At 42.1% G+C, this 26,149-nt stretch overlaps 1 long non-coding RNA gene across 1 annotated transcript; it reads right to left on the reverse strand.

Moving 5' to 3' along the window:
- Nucleotides 1-10,128: 10,128 nt before the first annotated feature.
- On the reverse strand, nucleotides 10,129-24,946 carry LOC110568401 (uncharacterized). Its single transcript, XR_002478683.2, has 3 exons — nucleotides 24,868-24,946; nucleotides 16,473-16,597; nucleotides 10,129-13,220 (listed from the first exon to the last, which is right to left on the reverse strand). It is a non-coding gene; the product is annotated as an uncharacterized LOC110568401 (long non-coding RNA).
- Between the last annotated feature and the right edge of the window lie 1,203 nt (nucleotides 24,947-26,149).

The raw sequence follows: 26,149 nt of genomic DNA on the forward strand, positions 1-26,149 counted from the left end.
CTGGAAGTACGCTTTTATACAAAATATACTCAGTGTCAAAGTACTATTTTATTTTGAATATAATCACCCTCCAAGTACTCTTTTATAACAAATATGTGCCATCTCAAATTACTTTTATTTTGAATATAATCACACTCAAAGTAGTCTTTTACAAAAAATATACTCCCTCTCAAATTACTATTTTATTTTGAATACCATCACACTGAAAGGACTCTTTTATAAAAAAAACATACTCCCTCTAATAGTACTCTTTTGTTGTGAATATAATCGCACTCAAAGTACTCTTTTTAAAAATAATACTCCCTTTCACAGTACTATTTTATTTTGAATATAATCACACTAAATGTACTCTTTTATAAAAAATATACTCTCTCTCAAATTAGTCTTTTATTTTGAATATAGTCACACAGAGGTATTCTTTTATAAAAATATACCCCCTCTCAAACTAGTCTATTATTTTGAATATAATCCCACTCAAAGTACTTTTATAAAAAATATACTCCGTCTCAAAGTACTCTTTTATTTTGAATATAATCACACTCAAAGTACTCTTTTATAAAAAATAAAATCCCTTTCAAAGTACTCTTTTATATTGAATATAATCAAATTCAATGTAGTCTTTTATAAAAAATATACTCCCTTTCAAAGTACTATTTTATTTTTAATATAATCACACACAATGTACTCATTTATAAAAAATATACTCCCTCTCAAATTACTCTTTTATTTTGAATATAATCACACTCAAAATACTGATTTATAGAAAATATGAATCCTCTCAATATATCCTTTTATTTTGAATATAATCACACTGGATGTACTCTTATAAAAAATATAGTCCCTGTCACAGTACTGTTTTATTTTGAATATAATCACTCCCAAAGTATTCTTTTGTAAAATATATAGTCCCTCTCAAAGTACTCTTTTATTTTGCATATAATCACACACAAAGTACTCTTTTATAAAAAATATACTCCCTCTTAAATTTCTCTTTAATATTGAATATAATCACCCTCAAAGTAGTCTTTTATAAAAAATATACTCCCTCTCAAAGTACTCTTTTATTTTGAATATAATCACACTCAATTTACTCTTTTATTTTGAATGTAATCACACTCAAAGGACTCTTTTATAAAAAATATACTCCCTCTCAATGTACTATTTTATTTTGAATATAATCACTCCCAAAGTATTCTTTTATAAAAAATATACTCCCTCTCAAAGTACTCTTTTATATTGAATATAATCACACACAATATACTATTTTATAAAAAATATACTCCGTCTCAAAGTACTCGAATATTTTCAATATAATCACCCTCAAAGTACTCTTTTATAAAAAAAACTCCCTCTCAAATTTCTCTTTCATTTTGAATATAATCACACTCAAATTACTCTTTTACAAAAAATATACTTTCTCTCAAATTACTCATTTATTTTGAATATAATTACACTCAAACTACTCTTTCATACAAAATATACCCCCTCTAAATGTACTCCTTTATTTTGATTATAATCTCACTCAAAGTACTCTTTTATAGAAAACATACTCCGTCTTAAAGTACTCTTTTTTTTGAATATAATCACACTCAATATACTCTTTTAATTTGAATATAATCACACTCAACATACCCTATTATAAAAAGCATACTCCCCCTCAAATTACTCTTTATTTTGAATTTAATTACACACCAAGTACTCTTTTATAAAAAATATATTCCCTTACAAAGTCCTATTTTGTATAAATATACTCCCTCACAACGTACTCTTTTGTTTTTAATATAATCACACTCCAATTACTATTTTATATAAAATATACTCCCTCTAAATTATTATTTTACTTTGAATATAATCACACTCAAACTCCTCTTTTATAGAAATCACACTCCCTCTCAAAGTACTCTTTTATTTTGAATATAATCACACTAAAAATACTTTTATAAAAAATATACTCCCTCTAACAATATGCTTTTTTTATTGAATATAATCACACTCAAAGTACACTTTTATAAAAAATATATTCCCTTACAGCTTCCTCTATTATAAAAAATATACTCCCTCTGAAAGTACTCTTTTATTTTCAATAGAATCATACTCAAATTACTCTTTTTTAAAACATATACTCCCTCACTAACTACTCTTTTATTTTGAATATAATCACACAATTAGTGCTATTTTATAAAATATATACTCCCTCTCAATATACTCTTTCATTTTAAATATAATCAAACTCAAAGGCCTCTTTTATTACAGACATACTCCCTCGCAAATTACTCTCCTATTTTGAATATAATCACACTAAAAGTATTCTTTTATAAAAAAATATACTGCCTCTAAATGTACTCTTTTATTTTGAACATATTCACACTCCTATTACTCTTTATAAAGAATATACTCCATCTCACAGTACTCTTTTATTTTGAATATAATCACACTCAAAGTACTGTTTTATAAAAAATATACTCTTTCTCAAAGTAATCTTTTCTTTTGCGTATAATCACACTTAAAGAACTCTTTTATAAAAAATATACACCCCCTTAAGGTACTCTGTTAGTTTGAATATAATCACACTCAATGTACTCTTTTATAAAAGATATACTCCCTCTAACAATACTCTTTTATTTTGAATATGATCACAGTCAAAGTACTCTTTTATAAAAAACATACTCCTTTTCAACGTCCTTTTTATAAAAAATATACTCCCTATCAAAGTACTCTTTTATTCTGAATATAATCACACTGAAATTACTCATATATAGAAAATATTTTCCCTCTCAAAGTACTCTTTTATTCTGAATATAATCACACTCAATATTCTCATTTATAAAAAATATACCTTCCTCTAATTGTACTCTTTTATTCTGAATATAGTCACACTCAATATACTCTTTTATTAAAAGTATACTCCCTCTAAAATAGTCTATTTTGAATATAATCACACTTAAATTACTCTTTTATAAAAATGTACTCCCTCTCAAAATACTCTTTTATTTTCAATATACTGACACTAAATATAGTCTTTATAAAAACTATACTCCCTTTCACAATCCTCTTTTAATCTGAATATGAACACACTCAATGTACTCTTTTATAATAAATATGCTCCCTCTAAAATAACATTTTATTTTGAATATAATCACATTCAAAGTACTCTTTTGTAAAATACATACTCCCTCTCAATGTACTCTTTTATTTCGAATATAATCACACTCAAATTACTCTTTTATAAAAAAGATATTCCCTCTCAAAGTACTCTTTTACTTTGAATATAATCACACTCAAGGAACTCTTTTATAAAATATATACTCCCTCCAAAGTGCTCTTTTATTTTGAATATAATGACACTCCAATTACTCTTTTAGAAAAAATATACTCCCTCTGAATGTACTCTTTTATTTTGAATATAATCACACTCGAATTACTCTTTAATGAAAAATATACTCCCTCTCAAGTTACTCATTTATTTTGAATATAATCACACTCAAATTACTCTTTTATAAAAAACATACTCCCTCAAAAGTACTCTTTTAATCTGAATATAATCACACTCAAAGTACTCTTTTATAAATATATACTCCCACTGAATGTACTCTTTTATACAAAATATACTCCCTCTCAAAGTACTCTTTTGTTTAGAATATACTAACATTACAAGTACTCTTTTATAAAAAAATACTTCCTCTCAATGTTTTCCTTTATTTCGAATATACTCACACTCGAAATCACCTTTTATAAAAAATATCTTTCCTGTCAAAGTAGTTTTTAATTTGAATATACAGACACTCAATGTGCTCTTTTATAGAAAATATACTCCCTTCCAAAATACTTTTTTTCAGAAAATATTCACACTCAAACTATTCTTTTGTAAAATATATACTCACACTCAATGTACTCCTTTATAAAATATATACTCCATCTCAAAGTGCTCTATTATTTATAATATACTCACACTCAACTTATTATTTTAAAAATAATATACTCCCTCTCAAAGTACAATTTTATTTAGTATATACTCACACTCAAGTACACATTTATAAAAAATATATTATCACTCAAAATACTCTTTTGTACTTTTTCCACAGCACTTTAGGCGGGGACAGTTTTAGCTGTGTAATTTGAAAATCTTACCTCTAAGTGCATAGATGATGAAGTTAGAATGAGGGATGTGTGTCCACTTGAGTTGAGCATTCTTTCAGTAAGAAAGCATTTGGATATATTTTAACTCTTTAGAACTTATTCTCATTCTTGTCAATCAACTGTGAATTTTCTGTGTTAATTTCTATCAGAGGTAATAGAGTTAATCCAAAATCATAGGTTTATATAAGTCCAGAATGACAAGTATACTCAAAAACCCAGGCATTGAGCTGAAAAAGGGATCATTTCCCAGTGGGCCTTAAGTCCCACATAAACCGCTGTACAAAAATCGAGAAACAGATACAGAAAGTGACTGGCCTAAGCCTTGTCACTTGAAAGTGAGTGGCTGAATGACTGGCAGATGGTTGGAAATCAAATCCAAATCTCCTGACCTCTAATTTCAGAGGGTGCAGTGCCTCCCCAATGCCCAATTTTAGAGTTAAATGGCTTAGCAAGGGCTTTACTGGATTGAAGTCAACATTAAAAGACATTAGATTCCATCCGCACAGTCATTGCCCCCTGGTCTCTAATGAGAATTTGCCCAGTTAAAATTGTAACATTGGGTTTAACCTGAGAGATCTTGACTTTCAGCCTGTAACTTTTGAAAAGGGTTGATATACTTAGGAGTTCTTGCTACAAAGTAAGAGTCAAGGACCCTCTTCAGCAAAGGTGAGCTGGCCTTAGTGGTAAATGGAAAATGAGCTCCTTTAAATCACCGCTCTGTCACCAATCATTAAGAAAACTTTCTAAGAACATACATGTATTGTGTTTTTAGGAGGGCTGGGATTTATGCAGGGCTCTAAGTAACATGCTACCACAGGAAGGTGGAGGTGCTGCTCACCCCTAGAGACAGACACACAGACACATACATACGCACACACACACACACAGAGACACTTTAGACACACAACTGGCAGTGTCCAGCCAAATATTTAGTAGTATAAGAAGGGCATTGAACACATCCATGCTTCAAAGACGGAGAGAGGTTTCCCTAATTCGCACGTGCATTCTCCCTCCTTCTCCCCCAAACCTGCCTCATCCTCAAGCCCACGCATTATTACATAGAATAAAATTAGGAAGCGCTATCAGGTTACAGAATTATCAACGATGCTCTCATTAAAACAACAGCACAGTCAAACAGACAGCATGCTAGCATATGAAATGCGATTAATTCTTTCAGACATGGCTCATGATGACTGTAGCCACACAAGCAGGACAGAAACTATGCTCTACACCGAGCCTAACTGAGGGAATGGTCACCTCCCAAAGTGCTTCACACTCTCATTTCACCCTCAGAGGCAGAAAAGAGGACTGCAAAGGACTCATGGGTCTCCCATGCTCTCTGAAAGAGACTCCCATTTCTCCTGCGGACCAAAAGTAACAACAAAAGTAGCTTTTTATTTGTAGAGCATACAGCTTTTGGAAAATACACAGCTAAAACTGTCCCCGCTTTAAGTGCACTTAAAGCGGGGACAGTTTTAGCTGTGTAATTTGAAAAACTTGCCTCTAAGTGCATAGATGATGAAGTTAGAATGAGGGATCTGTGTCCACTTGAGTTGAGCATTCTTTCAGTGAGAAAGGATTTGGTTATATTTTAACTCTTTAGAACTGATTCTCATTCTTGTCAATCAACTGTGACTTTTCCGTTTTAATTTGTAGCAGAGGTAATAGAATTAATGCAAATCATATGTGTATTGAAGTCCAGATTGACAAGTATGCTGAAGAACCCAGGCAGTGAGCTGACAAATAGTTGCTTTCACAGTGGACCTTAAAGCCCATTTAAATCACTGTGCAGAAATCGAAAATCAGAGACAGTGAATCGCTTAAGGCTTCTCACTTGAAAGTGAATGGCTGTTTGACTGGCAGAAGTCTGGTTATCAAATCCAAATCTCCTGTCCTCTAATTTCAGAGGTTGCTCTGCCTTTCCAATGCCCAATTTTATAGTTAAATGTCTTAATAATGGCTTTACTGAATTGAAGTCAACATTAGAAGACATTAGATTCCATCGGCACAGTCTTTGGTACCTTGTCACTAGTGACAATTTGCCCAGTTACAATTTTAACATTGGGTGTTACCGCAGAAATCTTGATATTCAGCTGGAAACTGTTGAAAAGGCTTGATTAACGAATGAGTTCCTGCTACAAAGGAAGAGCCAAGAACCCTCTTCAGCAAAGGTGAGCTCTCCTCAGTTTTAAACTGGAAATGAGCTGGTTTCAACCAACATCCTCTCACGGATCATCAAGATAAATTTCTTAGAACATACATGTATTGTGTTTTTAGGAGGGCTGGGGTCTACCCAAGGTTCTGAGTAACATGTTAACACAAGAAGTAGGAGGTGCTCCTCAGACCTGGAGAGAGACCCACAGACTCACACACACACACACACACACACACACACAGTCTAGACACACAAACGGAAATGTCGAGCCAAATGCTTAGTAGTATGAGGAGGCCTTTGAACGCATCCATGCTCCAAAGGAAGAGACGCATTTCCCTAATTGACACGTCCATTCGCTCTCCTTCTCCCCCATCTCTGCATCCTTCCCAAGCCCATGCAGTATTACACAGAACAAATTGAGGTAGGGCTATCAGGTTCAAGCATTGTCAATGACGCCCTCTTTAAAAACAACAGCACAAACAGGGAACATGCTTGCATATGAAATGTGATTAATTCTCTCTGACTTGGCTCATGATGACTGGAGACACCCCACGTGGACAGCATCTCTGCTCTGCAATGAGCCTAGGTGTGTGCTTGGCAGTGCTTCACACTCTAATTTCACCCTCAGAGGTAGAGAAGAATTCTGCAAAGGACTCACGTGTCTCCCATGCTCTCTGAGAAGGACTCCTATTTCTCTTGGGGACCAAAACTAACAACAAAAGTAGCTTTCTACTTGTAGAGCACACAAGTTTTTCCAAACCCACAGCTAAAACTGTCCCTGCTTCTGTGGATTTTGACTAAGTTGTCTCTAAGTGCTATAGCTGATGAAGTGAGAACGAGTGATCTGTGTCCACTTGAATTGAGCATTCGTTTAGTAATAAAGGATTCGGTTATATTTTAATTCTTTAGGACTGATTCTCATTCTTGTCAATCAACTGTGACTTTTCCATGTTAATTACTAGCAGAGGTAATAGAATTAATCCAAGTCATAGGTGTATTGAAGTCCAGATTGACAAGTATTCTTATGAAACCAGGTACTGAGCTGAAAAAGGGTTGGTTTCACAGTGGGCCTTAAGGTCCACATAAATCACTGTGCAAAAATCGAAAAACAGAGACAGAAAGTGACTCGCCTAAGGCTTGTCACTTGAAAGTGAGTGGCTGACTGACTGGCAGAAGGCTGGTTATCAAATCCAAATCCCCTGTCCTCTAATTTCAGAGGTTGCTCTGTCTACCCAATTCTCAATTTTACAGTTAAATGGCTTAATAAGGGCTTTACTGGATTGAAGTCAACATTAGAAGACATTAGATTCCATCGGCAAAGACTTTGGCACCTTGTCACTAATGAGAATTTGCCCAGTTACAATTTTAACATTGGGTCTAACCTGAGAGATCTTGACATTCAGCTGGAAACTGTTGAAAAGGCTTGATTAACGAAGGAGTTCCTGCTACAAAGGAAGAGCCAAGAACCCTCTTCAGCAAACATGAGCTGGCCTCAGTTTTAAATGGGAAATGAGCTGGTTTCAATCAACATCCTCTCACGGATCATCAAGATAAATTTCTTAGAACATACATGTATTGAGTTTTTAGGAGGGCTGGGGTCTATCCAAGGTTCTGAGTAACATGCTAACACAGGAAGTAGGAGGTGCTCCTCAGACCTGGAGACAGACCCACAGATCCATGCACACACACATGCACCATCTAGATACACAAATGGTTGTGTTGAGCCAAATAGTTGTATGAGGAGGGCTTTGAACACATCCATGCTCCAAAGGAAGAGACACATTTCCCTAATTGACACGTCCATTCTCCCTCCTTCTCCCCCATCCCGGCCTCCTTCCCAAGCCCACGCACTATTACACAGAACACATTGAGGCAGGGCTATCAGGTTCAAGCATTTTCAATGACGCTCTCCTTAAAAACAACGGCACAGTCAAACAGAGAGCATACTTGCATATGAAATGTGATTTATTCTTCCCGACATGGCTCATGAAATCTGAAGACACCAAAATCCTGAAGCTATTACAGCAGCACCAGCTCCTCCCAGTGTCTCCAGCTCTGCACCCTCAAGCTATAACAGCAGCACCACCTCCAACCTGGATCTCCAGCTCAATGACTCTCAGACTTGAAAGGCATCACGAGCCCCTCCCCATGTCTCTCTTACCCTGGAATTAGAACAGCAGCAATAGCTCCTGCCTAGGTTTCCAGCTCCACAAACGTCAAGCTATAAAAACAGCATCAGCTCCTCCCTGGATCTCCAGCTCAATGACTCTCAGACTTGGCAGACATCACTAGCCCCTCCCCAGGTCTCTCTGACCCTCAAGTTAGAACAGCAGCACCAGCTCCTCTCTGGGTCTCCAGCTCCACAATCCTCAAGTTATAATAGCAGCCCCAGCTCCTACCTGAGTCTCCAAATCAATGACTCTCAGACTTGGCAGGCATCAGAAGCCCCTCCCCAGGTTTCTCTGACCCTCAAATTAAAACAGCAATACCAGCTCATCCCTGGTCTCCAGCTCCACAATCCTCAAGCTATAACAGCAGCAGCAGCTCCTCCCTGGATCTCCAGCACAACGACTCTCAGACTTGAAAGGCATCTCGAGGCCCTCCCCATATCTCTCTGACCCGGGAATAAGAACAGCACCACCAGCTCCTCACTGGGTCTTCAGCTATACAATCCTCAAGCTATAAGAGCAGCAGCAGCTCCTACCTGGATCTCCAGCTCAATGACTCTAAGACTTGGCAGGCATCACAAGCCCCTCCCCAGTTCTCTCTGACATTCAAATTAGAACAGCAGCATCAGCTCCTCCCTGGTCTCCAGCTCCACAATCTTCAAGCTGTAACAGCAGCACCAGCTCCTCCCTGCATCTCCAGCTCAATGACTCTCAGACTGGGCAGGCATCACAAGCCCCTCCACAGGTCTCTCTGACCCTGGAATTAGAACAGCAGCCCCAGCTCCTCCCTGGGTCTCCAGCTCCACAAACCTCAAGCTCTAACATCAGCACAAGCTCCTCCCTCCATCTCCAGGTCAATGACTGTCAGAATGGGCATGCATCACAAGCCCTCCACAGGTCTCTCTGACCCTGGAATTAGAACAGCAGCCCCAGCTCCTCCCCGGGTCTCCAGCTCCACAAACCTCAAGCTGTAACAGCAGCACCAGCTCCTCCCTGCATCTCCAGCTCAATGACTCTCAGACTGGGCAGGCTTCACAAGCCCCTCTACCGGTCTCTCTGACCCTGGAATTAGAACAACAGCACCATCTCCTCCCTGGGTCTCCACCCCACAATCCTCAAGATATAAAAGCAGCACCAGCTCCTCCATGATTTCCAGCTCAATGACTCTCAGACTTTTCAAGCATCACAGCCCCTCCCCAGGTCTCTCTGACCCTCAAATTAGAACAGCAGCACCAGCTACTCACCGGGTCTCCAGCTCCATGACCCTCAAACTTCAACTGTAGCACTGGATCCTCCCTGGGGCCAGGAGCTCCGGGACCCTCAGACTTACACGGAGGCATCAATGCCTCCTCCCCGAACTCCAGCTTCAAGATCATCAAACTTAAACTGCAACACCTGCTCCTCCCTGGACTCCAGCTCCACGACTATTAAATTTAAACTGCAGCACCTGCTCTCCAGGTTCCAGATCCATGACGCTCAACCTTCCACACCTTCACCGGCTCCTTCCCAATCTCCAGCACAACAGCTGTCAGACTTGACAGTATGCACCAGCTCCGCCCCACAGCTAAACATACATCAAAGTTCTTTTATTTAGAATATACTCACACTCAAAGTACTCTTTTATTTAGAATATATACACTCGCAAAGTACTCATTTATAAAAAATACACACACTCAAAGTACTCATTTATTTAGAATATACTCATACTGAAAGTACTTATTTAGAATATACTCACTCAAAGTACTTTTATAAAAAACATACTCTCAAATTAAAATTTTATTTAAAATATACTTACTCTCAAAACACTTTTATAAAAAGTATACTCACGCTCAATGTACTCTTTTATTTAGAATATAATCACTCTCAAAATACTCCTTTAAAAAAATACTCACGCTCAAAGTACTCTTATTTAGACTATACTCACAACGTACACTTTGATAAAAAAATATACTCACTCTCAAAGTACTCTATTAAAAAATACACTCCTTCTCAAAGTACTCTTTCATTTAGAATATACTCACTCTCAAAATACTTTTAAAAAATATACTCTCTCAAATTACTTTTATTTAGAATATACTCACTCTCAAATTACACTTTTATAAAAATTATACCTACTCGAAATGTACTTTGCTTTATAATATACTCCATCACAAATTACATTTTATTTAGAATACATTCACACACAAACTACTGTTTTATAAAAAATATACTCCGTTTCAACGTCCTCTTTTATAAAATATATACTCCCAAAGTACAATTTTATTCTGAATATAATCACAATAAAATACCCTTTATAAAAAATATATTCCCTCTCAAAGTACACTTTTATTTTGAATATAATGACACACAAAGTACTCTTTTATAATAAATATTCTCCCTCTCAAATTACTATTTTATATTGAATACAGTCACACTCAAAGTCCTCTTTTATTTTGAATTTAATCAAAATCAAAGTACTCTTTTATAAAAAATATACTCCCTCTCAAAGTACTCTTTTATTTTGAATATAATCACACTCAAAGTACTCTTTCATAAAAAATATACTCCCTCTGAAAGTACTCCTTTATTTTGAATATAATCAGAGTAGTTTTATAAAAAATATACTATCATCCTCCTCTTTTCTAAAAAATATAATCCCTCTATAAGTACTTTATTATTTTGTATATAATAACACACAAATTGCTTTTATATAAAATACACTCCCTCTCAATGTACTTTTATTTTGAATATAATCACACTCAAAGTACTTTTCTATAAAAATATACTCCCTCTCAAAGTACATATTTATTTTGAATATAATCACCCTCAAAATACTTTTATAAAAAATGTACTCCCTCTAAATGTACTTTTTATTTTGAATATAATCACACTCAAAATACTAGTTTCTAACAAATTTAGCCCCTTTCAAGGTCCTCTTTTATAAAAAATATACTTGCACTCAAATTAATATTTTATTTTGAATAGCAGGGATCAGCTCCAGGAAATACAGTGTGGAGCAGAAAAACGCTGGAAGCAGGTCAGAGACCACTCACCCAGGATGACCCTGCCTGCCCCTCTTGCTGCTGTGTCTGCCCGTACCCTTCTGCCCACATATAACAACCTGACGTATGTCAGCCATCTGTCATCTACATCAGCCTGGCCCTGCCCTCCTCAAAAATGGAGGCACAGAGCCCCATCAGTTGCCCTGAAGCAACAGGGTCAAAATCTCCAAGAAACAATTCCTCAGGCCAGGTGCGGTGGCTCATGCCTGTAATCTCAGCACTTTGGGAGGCTGAGGCGGAGGATTGCTTGAGCCCAGGAATTAAAGAGCAACCTGGCCAACACAAGGAGACCCTATCTCTACAAAAAATTTTAAAAATTAGCTAGGCATAGTGGGGCACACCTATAGACGCAGCTATTCAGAAGGCTGAGCCAAGAGGATTGCTTGAGCCCAGGTCGAGGCTGCGGTGAGCCATGATCACGCCACTGCGCTGCAGCCTGGGTGACAGAGTAAGACCCTGTCTCTAAAAAGAAAAAAAGGAAAGAGTTCCTCCCCACTAGCTCCTGATGCGGTTTTCTGTGGTGAGCTCTGTGAACAGAAATGTAAAGCTAAGCACAGCTGGCAGCACATTAACATGACAGAGTAAAGGGATGGAAAGAAGTCAGTGATGAGTGTGCCGAGACGCGCAGAGCCGCCACCACCCTCATTACCGCCACTCATCGTGAGAGCCCAGCGAAGATCATGCACTCCTGTCCACAGCCAGAAGTTTGGCTGCATAGGAGTCTTTACTCCTAGGGGTGTCTCAAAGCTTTCTTCTTGAAAGGAGGCTGTGGTCCTCTGCTGATGTCTACAGTTGGGTGCAGAAGTTCTACGAAGTGCCAGGTGAATGCCTGGGGTGCTAGCATGCTCCTCCCTGCCTGAGGACACTTCCCCCTGATAAAAGTCAAAACTCATCACCCTCCTCTCTGCATTGGTTCAGAAGCAAATGACCAGGTGTACCACGTAAGTTTCGGGGCCATTGCTGTGCCCTTCAGGGAGGACTTTCTTCTTTGGGGATGAACACCACCAACTCATCCACTCTCATGTTCATGAAGAAAGAGGGATGAGCCTCTCCTGCCTTCACCCTTTGGTTCTGTCTGCGGGAGAAGCAGCAGCATGTATTGACTGCTGGTTCAAGGCGTCTTGCGGGACAGGACCCACCGTCAGAGTGAGATGCTGCCTACTCACCACTGCACCCGGGTCTTCAGTCATCACTTCTGTCTTCCATCAGGCCACTATTTCTGAATGACAGGTGCACTGTGAGACTGAAGAATTCCATAGATGTAACGAGCCCATTGACATGTTTCTCTTGAGATGTGAAATGTTCTCCACAGTGGACAGTGCTATACTAACACCGTCATGGTGAGTGAGGCATTCTGCAATTCACATGGCACTGCCCCTGGGTGCGCCCCTTGATGTCTCCTAGTTCCATTACAGGTGGACTTTGCTTATTATCATCTGTTTGGGGATGGGTTCTTTTAAGGGAGAAGTGGCAGAGGCCTCTAACTCACCCCTTTAAACAAGAAGTCTCAGCGTTTCACATTATGGTGACTTTCGAGGAGATGAATGTCTCACAGAAAGTATCTCCCACATGCAGCCACAGTCAGTCACTGCCAGAAGTGACAGTCACATTAGCTGATCACTCGCTGTGTGTCGTGTGAAAAACGGTAAAAAAGCTCAAGCGTGTAGTAGCTGCGTGCAGAAACACGTGAGACAAACTAGTCTGAGACGCTACAAGAACCTAAAAGGGAAGAAGAGAAAACGAGCATTTAAAAATCAGACATTTAAGGTTGTGGGGAAAAGGGAAACCAGCTAGAAATTAGAAGCCTCAATACGGGGCTGACTTTGTACTTTTTAATAGAAATCTTAAGATTTGACATACCTTGCATTTATGTATTTGGCACCATTACCAGGAAGAAATATGTGGCATGCTTGACTTTTTTTTTAAAAAAAAATGGGTCTAAGATAACTAAAATACTTTCCAAATTAACTTGGTTCGGTCTGACGTTAGAAATATAGAAAAAAAATAAGGCAAACATAAATTAAAATTACAGTCAACACTTGGTGTACACCTCTGTGATTCAACGCAACAATCATATGATAAAAAAACAAAGAATCTTAAACGACAGAATATCACATTCCCTGGCACTGTTGGGTAACGACACATCTGTTAGATGATAAATACAACAAACAGGCTCACAAAAGGATTCTGAAATTATACAGAGGACGATTCGTGACTCCAGAGAAGTACATTTACATAGAAGGAAACATAATTTCATAAGGCCTTGTTTTAATTACTAAAAAAGTTGAGTTATAAATGATTTCTGACCTAATAGGTGAGTTCATAATTTTATAATCTGATACTCTAGTCCCCAACCTGACATAAAATTTATTCTCTTTCGTTATGAAACACAAGGCCATGTATAGCAGTACTTGGGCTAAGTTTAAATATGGCAGGAATTACCAATGACTCTTCCTTAACGTATTGTGTATCTAAGGGTTTTTAAACATGGTATGTCCCCTTTTGGCCAAGATGATTGCAGAAAAGTCTAAAATCATTTCTTTTTTTTTTTTTTTTTTGAGACGGGAGTTTCGCTCTTGCTACCCAGGCTGGAGTGCAATGGAGCGATCTCGGCTCACCGCAACCTCCGCCTCCTGGGTTCAGGCAATTCTCCTGCCTCAGCCTCCTGAGTAGCTGGGATTACAGGCACGCACCACTACGCCCAGCTAATTTTTTGTATTTTTAGTAAAGACGGGGTTTCACCAGGTTGACGAGGATGGTCTCGATCTCTTGACCTCGTGATCCACCCGCCTCGGCCTCCCAACGTGCTGGGATTACAGGCTTGAGCCACCGCGCCCGGCCTAAAATCATTTCTTACCCAAAATAGTAAAATAAAATTTTTCTATGAATAACATAATGGTAATTTTCTATTTGATATAAATGTGTATCATGGTCACTTTTTAATTCCATTAATTATTTTAAATGAAACCTTTTATCTGCATCATAAGGAAAAATAAGCCAAGGACGTGAAGGCACCAGGGTGTGGAAACGCTGGGTGGATCTTTCAAGAGCATGTTCAAGGCAGGTGGGAAATCTTCAGAGCGATGAAGCGCGTTAGAACACCGCAAATGGAACGGTGGACCGTGCTTGAGGGAGAAGACCAAATGCAAGGGGAAGAAAGTGTGTAAGTGGACGTGACCTCCTGGGAGGAGAGTCTTCTGAAAGGTGTAGAGGAAAGCAGGGGCATGGCCCCCTCCGTGGGGACAGCGGGAGAGGCTTCCACCAATGAGACAAGCTGGGAATGGAGAGAGGCAGGACGCAGGACTCAGCATAAGGGACGGACTGCAGATTCATCTGTAAAATGTTAGATGCGGAATTCTAGACATGTAGTTATGAAGATAAATACTTAACCCCTGCTGCAAAATCTGTAGAAGACAGTAGAAAGCAATACAAAATATAAATACTGCGGCTGGGCTGTGGAGAGACTGAATGGAAAACCTAAAGATTTACTGAACAAAGCCTGAAGATGACTTTGTGGGTGGACAGAGCAATGCTTAGGGAGGGACGTGGCTGTGCTGGGTAACCGCCCCCGAGTGGCGCCCATAAGGCCCTGGATCCATATGCTGACCTTCCCACACACAGGACCCAAATTCTCACCCCAGGCAGGAGGAAGCTGAGAATGAAAATGAGGCCTCAACACTAGAGCAGGGAGAATGTGGATGACAGATGGGGAGAAAGGGAGGCTGGGAAGCTGGTCTGAAGCTGAACTGAAATTAAGATGATTGGGGAAAGAGGGAGTGTGTTGCCAGCTGAGAGCCTGAAAACAGAACCAGCTCATGACAGCCAAGTCCAGGAAGGGATCTCACGGTGGTAAGACACTGGCTAATCTAGTAGTGGTAGCTCTGGCCCTCCTGGCAGAGGACCTTGCACCACAGGCTGCAGGTCTACCTGCCGGCACCCTGGGCCACTGTCGCAGGCCACATCTGTGCTCAAGGTGGACTCTTCTGCCAGCTGCATCGGGTCAAATATCTGATATGTTGGAGAAAGAAGTTTTCAACCTTAAATATTGCTGCAAAGAGACTGCTGAAAATTGAATTTCCTTGAACATCAGTAAAACAGAGGGGTCACTGCCTTTTCTGTGTTAGTAAATAGGAAATACAGCCATTTATGTCCCTCAAAGTCACTTGGTGTCTTGTGAAAGGAAGATCGTGAATAAAGACAGCAGCTTTTATGAGGCTTCACTAACGGAGACCAGCAGAAGCTGCGGCCCCTGCAGAAGTGGGGAACTCTTCAGCGTCTTGTATCTGCTCTTTCCTAGGCCAGCCTCCCCTCTGGTCTATTTCTACACAAATGCCGCAAGCCTTACTACGCCTTTCCTAATCCCTCCACCCCAAAGGGCTTTGGGTGCACACAGCACTTGAACTTCCCCAGCCACCACCGAGGAGTGAGAACAGGTGGTGAAACTACAGCCCGCTTTGAAGGAATGCACAACTGATTCCCGCTGTGCAGCCAGCTTCCTGGACTCTCAGTTCTGTAAATCTGAGCTGCTTTCGGGGCCGTGAGATCTGGGGTCATTTCATTTTTGCTGACCTGCATCAGTTAAAGGCCCTCTGAGGGCCACAGCATCTTTCTTCTGCTGCCTTCCACATTATGTGTCCTCAGAGTTGCAGCAGAGGTAGGCACTGGCCTCAGCAAGTGAGGGAATCTGCACTGTGGACATCAGAGAGCAGCAGGGTTGGAGGACTTTTGGAATAAAGGGTTCCTTTTTGGACCCTTCCACAGCAGAATGAAATAACCACAGTTCTCTTACATTCTCTGTCTCCTTCCCTGTGCCTCTGTCTCTCTCTGTGTCTCTGTCTCCTCCTCTGTGTCTCTGCCTCTCTAGCTTTCTCCTACCCACAATCTTGCACCAACTTAAAAAGATTTTTTAACCCTAGAAGTGGCTCAACCCCTTTTGGTTAAGAGCTGTCAACACTCAGCACTGTGACATACGTTTCATGGGATCAGCCACAAGACAGAGAGGCAGGATCCAAGTGGCTCCACGTCCCTCCTGTTGGACCTAGAGATTCTTCCTTCATGTTATCCACGTCGCATTCCACTCGAAACAAATCCATGAACTGCAAAAGTGAAGAATATTTATGTCACAGATGGGGCAAGAGGATCATGATGAAATGGTTTTTGAAAATATCAACTTTTAAGACTGACCAGTAAGTAACTTAGAAGAAAAACAAAAATATCTTAAGATTTCCAAGCCCAAACACTCAAAGGCAAGGTAAGGGGTCAATGGCAATGGAGGCATTTAAAACACATTCTTTCGGGGCTTCAGTAACCGCCACTGTTCATTCGCAGAGGCTGAACAAATACAAAATAGTTTGGAAATAAAGTGGAATGTCTTAAAAGGACACTTACCACACCCTTGATGAATAAACAATTGTTTTAATTTTCTATGCCTGGCTAGTTTTTACCCCCACTTCACAATATCACATTTTTAAGTGTTGATGTTTATTACGTGGCCTGCTTCTGTGGAACACAAGTGTGATTCCCAAAACTACCCTCACAGACAGCTACATCAGGTGAAACAAAGACAGAGGTTCCAAAAAAGCAAGCCATGCAAACCACTCAAGCCTTCCCAACCGCAGGTTAGATGGGGTGGGGGTACCCTGAGTGCTGTTCATGACAAAGAGCTCTGCCTCCTTCTGCCAAGAAAACCCAAGTTGCTGCATCTTCACAGCCAGAGTGTGTTCTGGGCAAAACGCAGCACAAACTGGGATGAAACCCTGGGTGGCCAGGTGGCAATGGAAGGCCATGTTGATGCCGTCACAGCCAACTCCAACATCTGGGAAATACTAACCCTGACCCGGACCCTGACCATAACCCTAACCCTCTAACCTAACCCTAACCCCTAATCTTAACCCCTAACCACTAAACCTAACCCTAAACCCTAACCCCAAACCCTAAATCCTAAACCCTAAACCAAACCTTAACCCTAACCCTAAAACCTAAAACCAAGGCCGAACACTAACCTTCCCCTAACCCTAACCCTTAACCCTGACCCTGGCCCTGATGCTGACCCTAACATTAGCCCTAGCCCTAACCCTAACCTCAACCCCAACCACAACCCTAACCCTAACCCTAACCCCTAACCCTAACCCTAGCCCTTCCTACAAACTTCAAGTGATCCTGAATAGCCAAAATACTGTTGAAAAAAAGAAAAGACCAACTTGGAGGTTCACATATTCCAATTTCAAATATTACTGCAAAGCAACATTAATCAAAACAGCACGATACTGGCCTAAGAACACACGCACAGATCAGTGGAACTGAATGTCAATCCGGAAATAAAACCATACCTCTATGGCCAACTGATTTTTGACATGAGCCAAACCATTAAATTCAGCAAATGCTGTTAGCATCTGACGACCTATGTTCAGAGTAAAGAGGCTGCGCCGTGACAGCACACGTACCTCACAACACAGAAAAATTAATTCAAAATGGTTCAAAACCCTACATACAAAGTCCAAAAATACAAACTCCAGAAGAAAACAGGGATAAATCTTCATGATCATTGATTTAGCAACAGTTTCTTAGCTATGAAACTAAAAACACAAAGCACTAAACAAATAATTTCCTCAAAATGACAAACTTTCGTGCACCAAAGACACTATCAAGAAAGTGGACTGGACACAGTGGCTCATGCTTGGAATCCCAGCAATTGGGAGGCCAAGGTGGGAGGACTGCCTAAGGTCAGGAGTTTGAGACCAGCCTGTTCAACATGGTGAAACCTCATCTCTATTAAAAATACAAAAAATTAGCTGGGCGTGATGGTGTGCATCTGTAATCCCAGCTACTCAGGAGGCTGAGGCAGGAGAATCACTTGAACCTGGGAGGTGGAGGTTGCAGTGAGCCAAGATTGTGCTACTGCACTCCAGCCTGGACGACAGAGCAAGACTCCATCTCAAAAAAACAAGAAGAAGATACAAAAAATTACCTGGGCATGGTAGTGGGAGCCTGTAATCTCAGCTACTTGGGAGGCTGAGGCAGGAGAATCACTTGAACCCAGGAGGGGGAGGTTGTAGTGAGCCGAGATCGCACCACTGAGACACCCGGGAGCTCGCGTCCCCATGAGTGGGACTGCAGTGGACTGGATGAGAGAGGGCAGCAGACGGGAGCACTTGGGGTCTGGAGGCCATGGTTCTAAGGCCATTGGGGAACCACTGGCAAAGTTAAATCCAGAGCTTGACAGGATGAAATCTGTGATTGTAAATTATCATCTCGTCATTACCAAGTGAGATCGCCAGTGGTTGTGGGATGGATGGAAGTTCCTCCAGGTGGGCTGCACTGAGGAGAGCACGACACCAGGCCAGCGGTTCCTACCAGGAATGTGAGGTCTGCACCTGTTCAGGAGGAAACGCTGGGCAGACCCAGCTTGGAGTCATCTCTGCTCTTTACATTAGTCAAGGCTGTGAAAACTGAGAGTCAGCTGGGCATGGTGGCTCATGCCTGTAATCCCAGCACTCTAGGAGCCAAGGTAGGTGGATCACCGGGGTCAGGAGTTCGAAACCAGCCTGGCCAACATGGTGAAACCCCATCTCTACTAAAAGTAGAAAAAATTAGCTGGGCGTGGTGGTGGATGCCTATAATTCCAGCTACTCGGGAGGCTGAGGCAGGAGAATCTCTTGAACACAGGAGGCAGAGGTGGCAGTGAGCCAAGATCAGGCCATTGCACTCCAGCCTGAGCAACACAGGCGAACCTCCATCTCAAAAAAAGAAAAAAGAAAAAAAGAAAATTGAGGGAGTCTCAGGACTCGTTCCCAAAAAGGAAAATTGGGCCCACATGGAAAGAGACATTATTCTCCCAGCTGGGGCAGGCAGTCAAGTGAAGCAGGTCTGTGGACTGGACTGTCACACAGAAACCATGTATTTTCACTGAGTACAGTGGCTCACGCCTGTAATTCCAAAACTTTGGGAGGCCAAGGTGGGCGGATCACAAACTCGAGTTGGAGACCATCCTGGCCAACATGGTGAAACCTTGTCTCTACTAAAAATACAAAAAAAATAGCCAGGCATGGTGGTGGGCATCTGTAATCACAGCTAATTGGGAGGCTGAGAAAGGAGAATCGCTTGAACCCAGGAGGTGGAGGTTGCAGTGAGCCAAGATCAGGCCATTGCACTCCAGTCTGGGAAACAAGAGTGAAACACCATCTCAAAAAAATATAAAAATAAACATAAAGAAATCTCTCCTTTCCAAATTTATGAACCTCATCATTCTTTAGTTGACAGCATTACAAAGTTCAAAAAGAGCTTCCGCACTTTCCCACAGACACCGTAGAAATTGTCATTTTGTTAATTATTTTGGATGCCTGAGAACTTAGTCGGGTGAGTAGAAATGTTCAAATCGTGCTTTACCAGCTACGTGAGTATCTCTGAATCCAATCAAGCAGATGCCTAAAATTAACCATCAGAATATTTATGCCTGATTCATGGCTAAAATTTCGGGATGAGAGCTACGAGATCTCTATTTGTGTTTGTATGCCTATTAGTGTACGTTGCGTACATGTGATATTTTCTTAACTCCAGGTAGCACTGCAAAATTCATTTATAAAATCCTATATAAGTGCTCTAACTTGGCTTGGAAAAAAAATAAGATTTATAAATAAATATTCCCCAAGCTCCTAGAAATGTGGGAACTGATAGAAATGTTTTTCAAGTTAACACGATTTGGATAAAACTTAGCTAAATAAGATTAATATTTTTGGCGTAATAAAACAACTATGTCTTCAGAGCTATCACTATTAAATATAAAACAAATTTCTACTCTGCTTAAGTTCTATTTAAATAAGCTAATATTATACTTACTAGACACTTAAAATCTTACAGCTTATAGATTTGATTCTATAAGTTATTCTTATAAAAATTTCTGTAAGTTATCATTCTTATAAAAAAACATTATTTCAATAATTTTTCATAGTAAATCTACCTAATAAGAGTTTCCAAAATACTTTTGGTAATTTTTAACCTTAAAGTTAATCTAAGTAAAAGATCTGCATGAAAAAAGATCTGCTGTGGGTGTGGGTTCTGGCTTTGTCTGGCGGGCAGGTGGCGCTGGTGGGGCCACGGGGCCAGGGCTGCTCCAGCTCCTCAGGCGGGCAGAAAAGCGCGCTCCATGCCCTCCTCCCTCGCTGCTTCTCCTTCCCTCGTCCCTCTCCGCTCCTGCCGCTGCCCTCTGTGCCTCCTCCGCTGGATCCTCTGGCCGCTCTCAGCAGCAGCAACGCCAACAGCAGTTAAGGAGAAGGAATTCTTTACCGGCTGAAGTGAACGTCAGAGAACCTCTGCAGATGCCAGAAACAGCCTCTGAGCAATTTTTCAAGGTAGGATTTGCAGAGAGGCTGCAAATAGAATATGGAATACAAAAAACTCTCACCCTATTGCTTCGTATTAAAATTAATATTGTTTGATATCTAGAACATTTTTCATTAATAAAAGATAAAAAGGTGTGTTGTTCAGCTGAATATCACACACACACTCTCTTGGTTCTTTCTTCTGGAAATGTTTCTTCCTTCCCACTTAGATGACACAGGATCCCTCTGATCTATGAATGACAGATTACTTGCAGGGCCACTGCTCCAGCCTAGGGCACAGTGGCTTACTGGGCATCCTGGCCACAACCTGGGTGGGGCCTTTTGTGTCAGAGAATGTAAGAAGTGTGCAGTTCCTCCGGAAGTTGAGAAGAAATGGACAGGGAAACGTGCACAGCCTTTACAGAGCAGATGCCTGTCGCTGAGTAAGCCCTGCCTTTTCCCCACTGGGATCTCCTCACTGGCACCCCAGATTCGCCCACAAAGGTGGCTGCAGGTTACGGTGGCACAAGCATACGGCGAAGCCTTCAAGTGGCTGGATTACAGGCTGTCACCACATGTAAGGTACAGGTCACACCTCTCAGCGGCATACCGCCACACACAGGAAAGATTTCTTTCTGGCACTTTCCATGGGACAATTTCACATCAGAGACATTTAACTCCTGGTTTTCAAGCAGTTTCAACATACAGTTATTGCTGCTAATTATCCATATTTTACTTAGAAAACCATTTTTTTTAATGTTCAATGCTCTTCTGAATCTCTTTTGGAGGGATATTCTCTCAGTGTTTGCTTGAAGGCTGTGCCATTGAGCCTTGACAGGCCCGTGTTTAACCCCAGGAATGCTATCTACAAGGCGGTAAATGCTGTGGCCTGTGCCCTCCGTGAGATGCTTCTCATGAGAACAGACCCAGGGTCTGGGGAGAACAGAGTCCCATACACCTCCTCCACAGGCAGCTCTTCCAAATTACAGTGGCTTCAATAGATGCCTCTCGTACTCAGAGTCTGTCATCTATTGAGCTTACTGGTCACAACTGTGTCATCCCATGGAGCTCAGACGACAGGCACTGGAATCTTTCTCCAGAGTTACAGATACATCTGTATTTCTTCCCAAGTAGATGACAGCTTTAAAAACATGAGCTCTCTATTTCAACTAGTTGATGGAGAAAGTTTGCTCACATAGAAGATACTGCTGACGCAAACATTTGGAGAGACAGGGCACAAAGTCACCTCTTCACTGCTCACAACTATTCAAAGACTATCCCACCCTCCTTTCTATGTGGGTTATTTTGTCATCTTTTGTAGTCCAAGACCCTCTACTGACAGATTTGCATAACTCATCTCACTTAATCCTGGACCATTTCAGAAAGTTTATCTCTGTCTCTGACACGAGACAAAGAATGCTGAGAAGGGCTATGACCCAAGATCACAGAGTGACTTGAGGAGTGAGCTGGGATCTGAACTAAGATATTGCTGAGTTCTTGTCATACTCACAGGGTATGATTAAGGCCTCCTGATTTCCAGCTCCAAGGCACGGATGGCATTTCCATTAACATTTACTTAATTCACAACCCTAACTCTAGTCCTAAATTTAATATTTGTCAAGCGTTTCATATATCTTACGATACTTGCAGAATTTTGTGTTGTAGTTATTTTTTTTTTTTCTCTACACCCACCTGAGGAACAGCCAGGTTAGCAATATTGCTGGGAAGCAGTTTCTTTGCTAATGAAGTATCTGGCATGACATGACATTCAAAAATATGAGGACTTCCCTGCTAGACTGGAGATTTGATGAAAGTGACAGTTTGTCCCTCCATCTCCACCAGTCAAGAATTTGCCATCCAGCATGAGGCAGCGGAGAGAGCCATTGGGTTCGCTGAGGTCAGATACACTTTACAGTTGGATGCATTCTTGCCCTAAGTCCCACACCAGAGCTCTGACACAACAATTATACCCTCTCACTGCATTTCAGTATCCACAAATATTAATAAATTATCTGTCTTCTTTACTAATTGTTCCTTGCATAAACAAATACGTTTTCAAATATGTACATAGATTGCCGTGATGTGCACCAGGACTTTTAATCAATTAACTATATTGTCTAATTAAGTAAAACGAGTGGGTCGGGCCCGGTGGCTCATGCCTGTAATCTCAGCACTCTGGGAAGCCAAGGCAGGCAGATCACCTGAGGTCAGGAGTTCGAGACCAGCCTGGCCAACATAGTGAAACCCCATCCATCTCTACTAAAAATACAAAAATTAGCTGGGCACAGTGGCGGGCACCTGTAATCCCAACTACTTGGGAGGCTGAGGCAGGAGAATCAATTGAACCCAGGGGGTGGAGGTTGCAATGAGCTGAGATCATGCCACTGCACTCCAGCCTGGGCGACAGAGCCAGACTCCATCTAAAAAAAAAGCAAAAAAAAAAAAGTTAACATGAGTATTTAAACCTGAAATATCTTGCAACTGGTACGTGTGTGTTAGACACACACACACACACACACAGGGATGGAAAATATGGCAAGGCAATATTCTGTCCAGTAAACTCTTAAGAAATTTCAACAATCAGTTGTGCCCTTTGTCTTTTATTCGGCATTAAGAATTTATTTTCTTTACCGATTATCCCAAATATGGACTTTGCTTTTATGTATCTATTTCCTTGATTTATAAATTAAGAGTGATTCTCACAGATGATCTACCTTTTTCTTTTTTTTTGGTCTAAAAAAATCACGTTAGAATTTTTGTGCTGTTAGACATGATAACCACTGTGACTTCAAGGATCTAGCTAGACAGAATCTTAAGAGTATTTGATAAGGGGGCGTTAGGTGGATGAGTTCAAGGATGTGTGCAGAGTCTCCAAGACCCCGAGAGCCTGCTGTGTCCCTGTGGGTGAGCGCCACACTGCAGGCAGCTGGACTGGGCTGGACTGGGCAGGAGAGAGCAGCAGGTGGGAGCTTTCAGGGACAGGTGGCCAGATCAGTTCTGTGATCCCTGTTCTGAAGCCAGTGGGAAACCATCGTTAAAGTTAAATCAGGAGAGTGACGGGATGAGATTTATTTGTAAAGGAGATTTTGGGAATGATCACGCTGAGATCTCTGTGGCACGCAGGTGAGCCTGTGATCCTCCAGGGGGCTGCAAATTCCCACCTGAAGTGGGGCATCTACATCTGTCCAGGGGGAACCGCTGGGAAGACCCAGCTTGGGGAGAGCTCTGCTCTTCACCTCTGCAAAGGCTCCAGAAAAGGAAAATTGGACCCAGATGGAAAGAGACATTTTCCGCCCAGCAGAGGTGGCTGCGAAGTGAAACGGGCCTGCGGACCCGTCCCTCAGGCAGAGACGTGGCCCCTGCGGACCCGACCCTCAGGCAGAGACGTGGCCCCTGCGGACCCGACCCTCAGGCAGAGACGTGGCCCCTGCGGACCCGACCCTCAGGCAGAGACGTGGCCCCTGCGGACCCGACCCTCAGGCAGAATCGTGGCCTCCTATACTGGGGTCACCTGGCGCTTACCTGGGAGGGGTCCCTGTTTTGGGTGAAAGACACTGGGGTGTTTTCTGTGAAGCGGCCGGTCTGGCGCAGCAACAACCGCTGGGGACTCCGAGAGAAAAGAGAAAGAACGCTCCATCCTACGGTTGCAAGTTTCCCGAAGACACCGAATTACTGGGAAGCAACCCAACTTGTAAAACCGCGTCAATTCCACACCCGTGAAGCGGAGGCGACGACTCCGCCGTAGAGGCCGCGCCGCGCCGTGTTGTATCGATGACCACGCGCGCCGTAGCGGGACTGCAAGGCCGCGTGGGGAGCCCGGGGTTCACGTGGACACTTCCGCCTCGCGGCACCGCGGGGTCGTGTTCGTACTTCGGGCGTCGCGCCTGCATCAGGAACGCTCCATTCGTTCCGAGGCCGCGCTGTGGACCCGCCAGAACCTCGGTGCGCAGAATCCAGATGGGCTTCGGCTTCGTTTTCCACACCCAGCCCTTCTTACCGGTCTCTAACCCGCAGCAGCCGGCGCTGCACACAGGAAGGATTTTACTCACCATGACTTGGTCCCGAGGCGGTGCCTCCCACCCCGTTCCGCCCCGGCTGTGCTGAGGAGAACATGGCTTCACCCTCACATCCGGCCCAGCACGGAAGCTGCGGGCCCGACGACGCAGGCCTGGAGCGGTGCCTCCAAATCTGAAAGGGAGGCTCGGGCGCCACCTGCTGGTGGGCGGGCGCTGCAGCGCCCTCTTGCTCACGGTGTGGTGCCCGTGTGCCCCCTCCTGGCGACTGGGGACACTGCAGGGCCCTCTTGCTCCCAGTGTGACAGCTGGGCGCCCCCTGCTGGCTTCCTCCTATACCACTTAAAGTCGGAGAGTAGGTTGTTCAGGGCCATCAATTCTGGAAATTCAAACTGAAATGGAGCTAATACTGGGGAGAGCTGATGTCCCAGTTCCTGTCTAACTTGGAAGAAAGATTTTTACCAAGAGGCAGTACAAAGACAACAGATAAATTCATTGGGGAAAAAATGCAGTGTGAAGAGCTTATTGTAGAAAAAATAAGTACAGAGCAAGGGAGGAGTGCACTGATTTTCAGGAAAACAGACCCAGGGTCCTGCACAGGGAGCTTTATGTTGGGCTTCTTCACATCCCTTAAGTTTTCATCTCTTTCGTCTGGTTTTCCAGCTCCTGCCTTAGGTCCCCGACTTGCCCCACCTAGGTTTGTGGGACCCCCTCACTGCTGGTTGACATGCATGTACAGTGATCAATCTGAATCCACTGCCGGGGCTGGGCTTCCTGCCACTCCAGGAAGGTCCTACAATGGTCATGTCTGTACCTACTGTGCCTGCCCTAATCTGTACTTATGGTGCCAGGTTTCTCTTAAGAATATCCCCTTTGACTTTTTCAGCATGTAGCTAGCTATATCCTGACATTTTAACTGCAAAGTGAATGAATGATTGGGGCATCTTAAGAGGAGCTCTGTGCACCAAACTCACACAGCCTCCTGGAACCTCCCCCACCATCTATCCAACCCCAACCCCAAACCACCATGGTAATCCTGACCAACCCTAACCCTGATCCCCAGGGAAGTCAAATCTGCCTCCTCCTTCCAAGTGCTTCCCTTGATCCTCACCACACTCTCTACCTGATCCCACACTTGCATTGAAAACAATCTGCAGGCTGGGCACAGTGGCTCATGCCTGTAATCCCAGCACTTTGGGAGGCCAAGGCAGGCGGATCACTTGAGGTCAGGGGTTGGAGACCAACTTGGCCAATATGGTGAAACCCTGTCTCTACTAAAAATACAAAAATTATCTGGGCATGGTGATGTGCACCTGTA

Source organism: Aotus nancymaae, unplaced genomic scaffold (genome assembly GCF_030222135.1).
Source record: "Aotus nancymaae isolate 86718 unplaced genomic scaffold, 86718_ANA_hifiasm-v0.15.2.pri h1tg000063l, whole genome shotgun sequence".
In the NCBI taxonomy this organism is placed as follows: Eukaryota; Metazoa; Chordata; class Mammalia; order Primates; family Aotidae; genus Aotus; species Aotus nancymaae.